The sequence below is a fragment of the Anser cygnoides genome, chromosome 5 (assembly GCF_040182565.1).
Source record: "Anser cygnoides isolate HZ-2024a breed goose chromosome 5, Taihu_goose_T2T_genome, whole genome shotgun sequence".
In the NCBI taxonomy this organism is placed as follows: domain Eukaryota; kingdom Metazoa; phylum Chordata; class Aves; order Anseriformes; family Anatidae; genus Anser; species Anser cygnoides.
This window is the reverse complement of record NC_089877.1, coordinates 49509659-49517006: the sequence shown is the minus strand read 5'-3', so window position 1 is coordinate 49517006 and position 7348 is coordinate 49509659. Positions and strand designations below refer to the sequence as shown.

Below are 7348 nucleotides of genomic sequence, written 5' to 3'. Positions count from 1 at the left end.
GGCACAGAAATCAATACATGCCATGCTCCAGTCTCACTGCAGGAGGGATCAGCTGGCTTTGGCTTCCTTTATTAGAGATGGTTGGATGTACCTAAGAAACATCTCTGCTGAATTTCTTGAGAGTCACAAGTACATCATCACTGCAGGTGTTTTTTTTTTTTTTTTTTTTTTAAATCTTGATCATCAGTTTAAAACATACCATTTTGGGGGGGGGGGGGGGGTTAAGCAAGAATTAAAGTACTGTGGTGTCAAAGAATTTTTAATGTCTGACATTAATTTCTATTCCGTATGGACCCTTCCCCACATGTGCACCTTATTCCTGTGCAGAGACATTTCTTTGTTGTTATCATCTCCAAAAAATGACCACGTGCCATGCTCCTGGTAATATAAAAGAAGTTACCCACCATCAGAGAACACTTGGGTTGTAAATATTTATTCATAACAAGTTTACAAGTTTGCATTTGCTAGAATGTTTATTCACTAAATACAAGTCAGAGCAAGGTCTTTGTTTTGGTCAAAACTTGACTAGTTCCAAAAAGTTGGATTGCAGCTTTAAGTCTTTTGTATATTACATGCAGACTGCTTCCAATTTATTGTAGGCAAGAGACATTTTCATGAAACATTGGTTGATTTTACTTATCTACAGCCCTGAGTATTCTATGGAAATTTGAAACATAGTTGCTCATATGATTTATGGTGTGTGCACATTCATGTGAGTTATAATCTGTTAGGTGATTGCTTAAAGAGAAGACCGGAGATACGAAGAGTTTTAGCTAAACTATGATTTTAATCTATTTGATTTTTTTCATCTATATTCCTCATCTAGAAGTTGGTATGAGAAATATTACTGCCCATGCAATAGAGGGATTGACCTTTACTTTTAAGTAGATGGACTGTATCTATATTAGATTTAAAAACCTTGTTAAAACTTGCCATGCAATTTCAGAGTAGCTCAAAGAGCAATAAGAATTCCTCTTGTCTTGCTGGGTCATAACATTTTGAAACCTTTCTAATGGTGGAGTCAGATGAAAAGAACAAAGCATTTTAGTTTGCCAGCTAACAAGTTTAGACAAGCCTAGGAATCCCATTAGAATGTTGCTGAAATCTGTGGAAAAAACGGCCAAAACACGCATAATAATTCTGTTACTTCTCCATTACAAAAATATGATGAACCAACGAATAGTTCTTGTCTGGATTGGAGAATTTTTCAACTGAATGTGTGAAGAGTCAATCCTGAGAGCAGCTTGGCATGCCTTAGGCTAGCTTTGGTCTGGCTTACCTGGTTCTTCCCTTCTGTTCCATTGTATCTTCCTGTTCTGTGTAACTACATGTTACTCCACTGCAGATATCACTTACAGAAATGGTACAAAACCTACAGCATTGCATACCAAATACTTGCCTTTCTTTAAAAACAGATGGCTTTTTTTGTGAAAATCTTATGCTTTTTCAGTCAGTTCTAAAAATTGCCTTTCCCTTTCTTGTCAATTATTTTTAATAAAGAGTTTTTTCTCTAAATTCAATGATTTTATATATAATATGGCAATTTACACGAAATTTATCAAGGGTTTGGCTTTAACTTATTATCCAATATCACCTAAAGGGTAGCTTATTTTGCCAGATCTTGAGGAAACTGCCATCACTTCCCCAATCAAGATGTAAAGCTTCCTTTATGCTTTACTTGCAAGTCTGTTGGTGAGGGCCAAGTGCACAAAACCCTTTTGGTTTGAGACCAATTATATGTTTATGTATATAAAATGAAAAAAACAGACAAAAAAACCCCCACCCCCATTATTTAAGGAAGATGCAGTTTCAGATTTTAGCCTACAACTACAAAGGGTGTTTGCTGACAGATAGAATATATGTCATTAAAGGCTGCATTTTGACTCTGGAGGTTGTCTTTTTCTCTGGACCAACAGCACTTACTGTTTCCAAGTTTTGTTTCTGTCTTTTAGTGTACTCTCTATTAAACAACAACAACAAAAAAACAGGAGTTCTTAAGCTATTGAGTTGCATTCCTGGAATATTTTATTATAAATTCAGAATCGAAGGAAATTAAAATCCAAACAATTTAGTAATGGAGAAGTGCCCTTTACCTTTACAAACAGCTTACACTAGATATTAGATACTCTAGGATTTAACAAAGCCTTTTGACTCTATGCTAGCATAGGTTTTATGAGCAAGGAGTTCCTGTTAGAAAATGCATACAGTAACATTTGGAGAAGACTAGCATTGTTTAAAAACAAACAAAAACCCAACAAAACAACAACAAAAACTTGGAAAATGCATTTAAGGAGTCAAATTTCACAGCTCAAAGGAGGGTGATAGCAGTGTGGCTTCAAAACGTGTCACCTCTGACGTTCAGGGTAGTAGTCCAGCTTGGTTAAGAACAAAGTATTTGCGCATTAAATGGTCGGAGAACAGAAGCAATCTGTTCTTTTTCAAAGGTGACCTTTCATGCAGCTGGAGAAGTGGATCTTAATTGTGAATGCTGAAAAGAATGGCTTCACTGAATACTTGGCTAATCCTTTGGCTAAAATATGTTTGCACAAAGGCTGTTGTGAATAAAGTAAGCCGGAGGACTGTAGGACCTGAGTGTCTGCTGTGGAGCAGTGGTGCATGTTGTTTGAATGTAATTAGTCAAGTTGAAGAAGTACTTGAAAGGCAATATATTTGAATGTTAAATAATATGTCTTCAAATGACAGAATGAATGTGTTAAGACACTTGAGGGCTTTCCATACCCGTGTTCATGCTTTGGAGCCAAAATCACAAGCACTCACGCTCTGAAGCATTTTTTCCAAAGCAGTATTTGGATAGCAGATACTCTTCTTAGGTTGAGTGCACATGTGTAGAACAGCACTCTTGGAACATGCCTCAATATTTTGAGCTAGATACTTTAGATCCAGTACTTGATCATTCTTTGTAGATGTGGTTTTTTTGTTTTGTTTTGTTTTTGCCTCCATAGGTGTTTTGTTAGCAAGCTTTATTCAGCTTCCCTATTCCAGCATTCACACCTCTTCAGATTTCTTTCATGTTTTTGTTTGGGTGCTTTGCTTTGGTGTGTTTGTTTTTTCTCAAAGCCTCTGAAACAAAATCTCAGGTGCATTTAAGACTTTGATCTTTCCCTTTGTTTTTCTTTTTGTTCCTGTTTTTCCAACAGGCATATGGCTTGCTCCAGTTTGCTCAGTCTGTCCCTTGTACATACAGCAAATTTGGCAACTGCTCATGTGGCTGAACTTCATATAGATTGTGTGTTTCTATTGATGTGTCATCCGGCTACCTGGAGAAGTCTAAATTGAAATCTAGTTTTATTTAGTGCTCAACACCAACATGTTGATGATGCCATTGACTCAGGAGGTACTCAGCACATCAGCCCTTGGGCCTTCAGCCTTTCGATGTGGGTTATCTACTTTTGCTTTAGAGCCTCTTCGAGTTCCAAAAGCTGTTCTCTCTGTTTTTATTCAGGCTGACTTGAATGCCCTGTCTGCCATGCTGTAAGCATGACAGTCACAAGATGCACTTTGCAGTTGTGCAGATCTCAGTTTCCAAAGGGTATGGTTAACTTAATTTTTCTTAGTCCCTGAACTAGTGAGATTCTCTGCTTATTGGAGGAGTTACAGTGCTGTGTATGAGCCCCTTGGGAACTTGTCCTCGGCTCCAAGATGACGTTTTTTCTTTACCAATACTGTTTTGGCCCTGACACTCAGCCAGTCAACATGTGCCTTTCTATCTGTAGCTCTCTTCAGACAAGTATTGCAGCAGCTTGTTTCTCAGATGCAGATCTTCAGGTGCATGTGGTGAAATAACGCAGGCTTTCACCCCCCTGGGTGTTTGGAAATACCTGTCCTAGCTGTTTTCTCTGCCTTTTCTTTGCCCATTTCCCATGCCCTTTTGGATGTGTTAGGGCATCAAATCAGACGTTTTCAGGACATCTGGGCTCTGAGGTTTTTTTATGTCACTGGAAACTAACACCCAACTAGACATAATGGAGTAGCTCTTTAACTAAAACGTTAGCTGTCAAATGGCAATTTGGACCAGCAGAGGTGAGTCTTTTACAAGCATGTTGTGTATTCCTGATTCCTTGGCTCACCTGAAATCTCATTTAATTCCTGTGGTTTGCTTTGAAGCTTATTAGAGATCTCTGGATGCTTAAGTTCTCTTTCTGAGAGTAGAAAGGTTTATACATGTTCTTTCTGGAGCTTTAGATAGCTTTGAATGCCTGCCTAGCATTCCTTGGTTATAAAGCAGGGCCAAGTGATGATACCACAAGATCATCAAGAGCATGATGGTGCAAAGTTTCCATTCTTCTCTCAGCACTTCCAATTGAATTCTGGAGCTAGATTTTTTGATCTCTGGAAATGGTATAATTTGTGGTCTACCTACCATGCATACTCTTAGCAAGGAAGATGCTGCTCTGAGGTTTTTTTCTTTGTCAAAATGATTGTTTTCCAGGGCAAATAATAATCCGCATTGCATCTCTCCGTTGTGGACAGTCACAGTCTAATTGTTCTAAAGCTGTTCAGTGGCTAGGTGCTATCAACGTTTCTGGGTTTGAAGTTAAATATGCTCATTTTATTTGATGAAAGAAAAGGGAAATGGGATATAGGAACAAGTATTCCAGAGGAAAAGCTGCATAGATCATACAGGTGTGGTATTAAAAGTACCTTGACTAGTTAAAGCAGTTGAGTTTCACTAGGACACTTGGATCAGGCAGAATAATTGCTAGGAACTCAGACGGAGGGCTGTGCCCTACCTTTTTCATATTGCTGTGTGTGGAGTGGGAAAAGTTAGAGATCTACTCTCTCTACATATGGAGTAGGAAAAGTCAGAGATCTACCCCATGTGTCATACTAGAGCATTTATTAGAAATGTTTGGAAGTTTGGAAGGTACATGTAGGCACATGCACAAAGTCTGTGTTTAGCTCATCTCAAAGAATAAGTGGGGGATGTAACCCGTCTTTGTTAAACCATACATCTGCTAAATTAAAAAGTGAACTGCCTGCTTATCCAGGTGACCCTATCTATGTTAAGTGACCAACAACTCCAGCAAAATTCACTTTGTGTCAGTGGCTTCACAAAAAGTTAGTGTGCTCTTAGGCAGCTAAACTATTTGAAGTAGCCACTTCATATACCTTCACTAAAAACTAATGCTATTGCACAAGAATTCAGAATGATGTTGAAGTTGGTGAAGAAAAAGAACAAAACCAAATAAAACCAGACAGTGTGTACCAGAAGACTGAAGGCCATCTCCAAATCATCTGTGAGCTTGGAAGCACTGCTGATTGGGAGCAAACATAATGACATGCTTTCAGTGACAAGGTCAATATTGTCATACTGAGTTATTGGAGGTGGTTTAGCCACACTTCTCTTTACTTCCTTTAGTGTCTAATTGCTTGATGTTCTGCAGCTCAGATGAGGGAACCACAGTGCTTAAGGCATGCGTACTGTGTGAGGAAAAAGCGTTCTGCCTTGTGCAAAAAGTCCTGAAGCTCAAGTATTTGCAAGATACTCCTGTTCAGTGAGAATTCATATGCAGAATCCAAATTCAGTTATTCAATAATTTTCTTTCTTGTCTTACTAACAGTTCCATGTTGTGAGATGAAAGGCAGATACTGGAGTTTCAATTCATGTTATAAATTTGCATGAACTGTAAATTTGTGGGGGAGAGAAATACAAAATAGGGTTTGGTTGTGCTTTAAAAAAATAAAAATAAATGAGACTGCATATTTGATTTGTAAGTAAAATGTGATTTCACAAATGACTGGTGAAATACATTATACAGTGACTTTTTGTCACAGAATGACAGTGGTTGAGGTTGGAGGGGACCTCTGGAAGTCATCTTGGTCAGGCCCCTGCTCAGGCAGGGCTGCCTAGAGCTGCCGCCTGCCTGGGACCATGTCCAGGTTTTGGATATCTACAAAGAGGGAGACTCCACTGCCTCTCTGGGCAACCTGTTCTAGTGTTCAGTCACCCACACAGTGAAAGAGTTTTTCCTTGTGTTCAGGCAGAACTTCTTGTTCTGTTTGTGCCTGTTGCCTCACGTCCTTTCCCTGGGGACCCCCGAACAGAGCCTGCCTCCATCTTTGCAGCCTCCCATCAGGTGTTCGTGCACAGTGAGGAGTTTCCCCTGCACGGCCTCTTCCCCAGGCCTAGCAGTCCCAGCTCCCTCAGCCTCTCCTCATAGGAGAGGTGCTCCAGTCACCATTTTAGGGCCATTTTAGTGCCTGTTCACTGGACTCTCGCCAGTATGTTCATCTCTCACTTGAACTGGGGAGCCCGGAACTGGGAAATAAAAATAAAAATAAAAAAATAAAAAAAGGAAACTGTGTGGTTGGAGGTAACATTCTTTTAAAATGCCTTTTAAACCCACATGTAATGCATACCACTAAAGACTGCTAGTGACTCCCTACGTTTAACAATGACAAATATACATAAGTAATTCTGGTGAAACTTAATACTGTAAAAATAGTGTTCTGTATGTAACACTAGAGGTAGTTGGTATGGCTTGTAATTTAACAAAACACACCATACCCAGAAGAGTATCTAACAAAGAAACGTCCACGCTTTGTGACTTCAACTGTCTGAATACAGTAATTTCTACCATGTGTCAGGAAGACAAATCAGTGTCAATTTTCATTGGAGTCAGAATATTTTGCCTTCAGTGTCAGCTTTATTTATTTATTTATTGTTTTGGGGAGTGCTGAAGTGTAGTTAACTAAGAAACTGAATAATTGATAGCAGTTTGTTTTGTCTCCCTGTAACAGTCAGAAGCTGGTTCCATCAGGGTGTCTGGAATATGAACGTTGATGTATTTAATGGCAAATCAGTGTTGATCTTGAAGAAAACGTTCAGTGGGTCCATTTTGTTTTCCTACCTAATATTAAACTACAATCTACTACACAATTTCTTGCTAAGAACCCTGCTTGTGATAATCATCTGCTTTCCTCTTCTTGGCTTTATTCAGCCTTGAATTTCAGCAGTAGATTGCTTTTAAACTGAAAAGGAAGCAAGAGCTAAAGGATACAAATACTTACCTATGTGGAATAAAAGTTGGTATTTTTATAAAGCTTACTACAAATATATCCTGGAGCATTCAATTTATAAAGAACTGTTTGTCATTTACAGTATGACTTCTTTTGGTATTGAAATTTAATTACACAAAAATATTTTACAAAATACAGTGTCAATTTTTTAAGCCTTCAAAATTATCTTGGGAGTTTTAAAGATTGAATTTTGCAAGGGACAAAAAATATCTCAGGCATGAATTTAAGAAAGAAAGAATAACTAATTTTCAAATACCATTTTCAAAATTCAGTCTCATTAAAAGATAAAGTCTGTTGAATGGTAGAA

The 7348-nt window shown here is 38.3% G+C and overlaps 1 protein-coding gene across 3 annotated transcripts in view; it reads left to right on the top strand.

Moving 5' to 3' along the window:
- The window catches only part of RPS6KA5 (ribosomal protein S6 kinase A5), a 79756-nt gene that overhangs the window by 39898 nt on the left and 32510 nt on the right, over positions 1-7348 (top strand). The window lies entirely within an intron of this gene.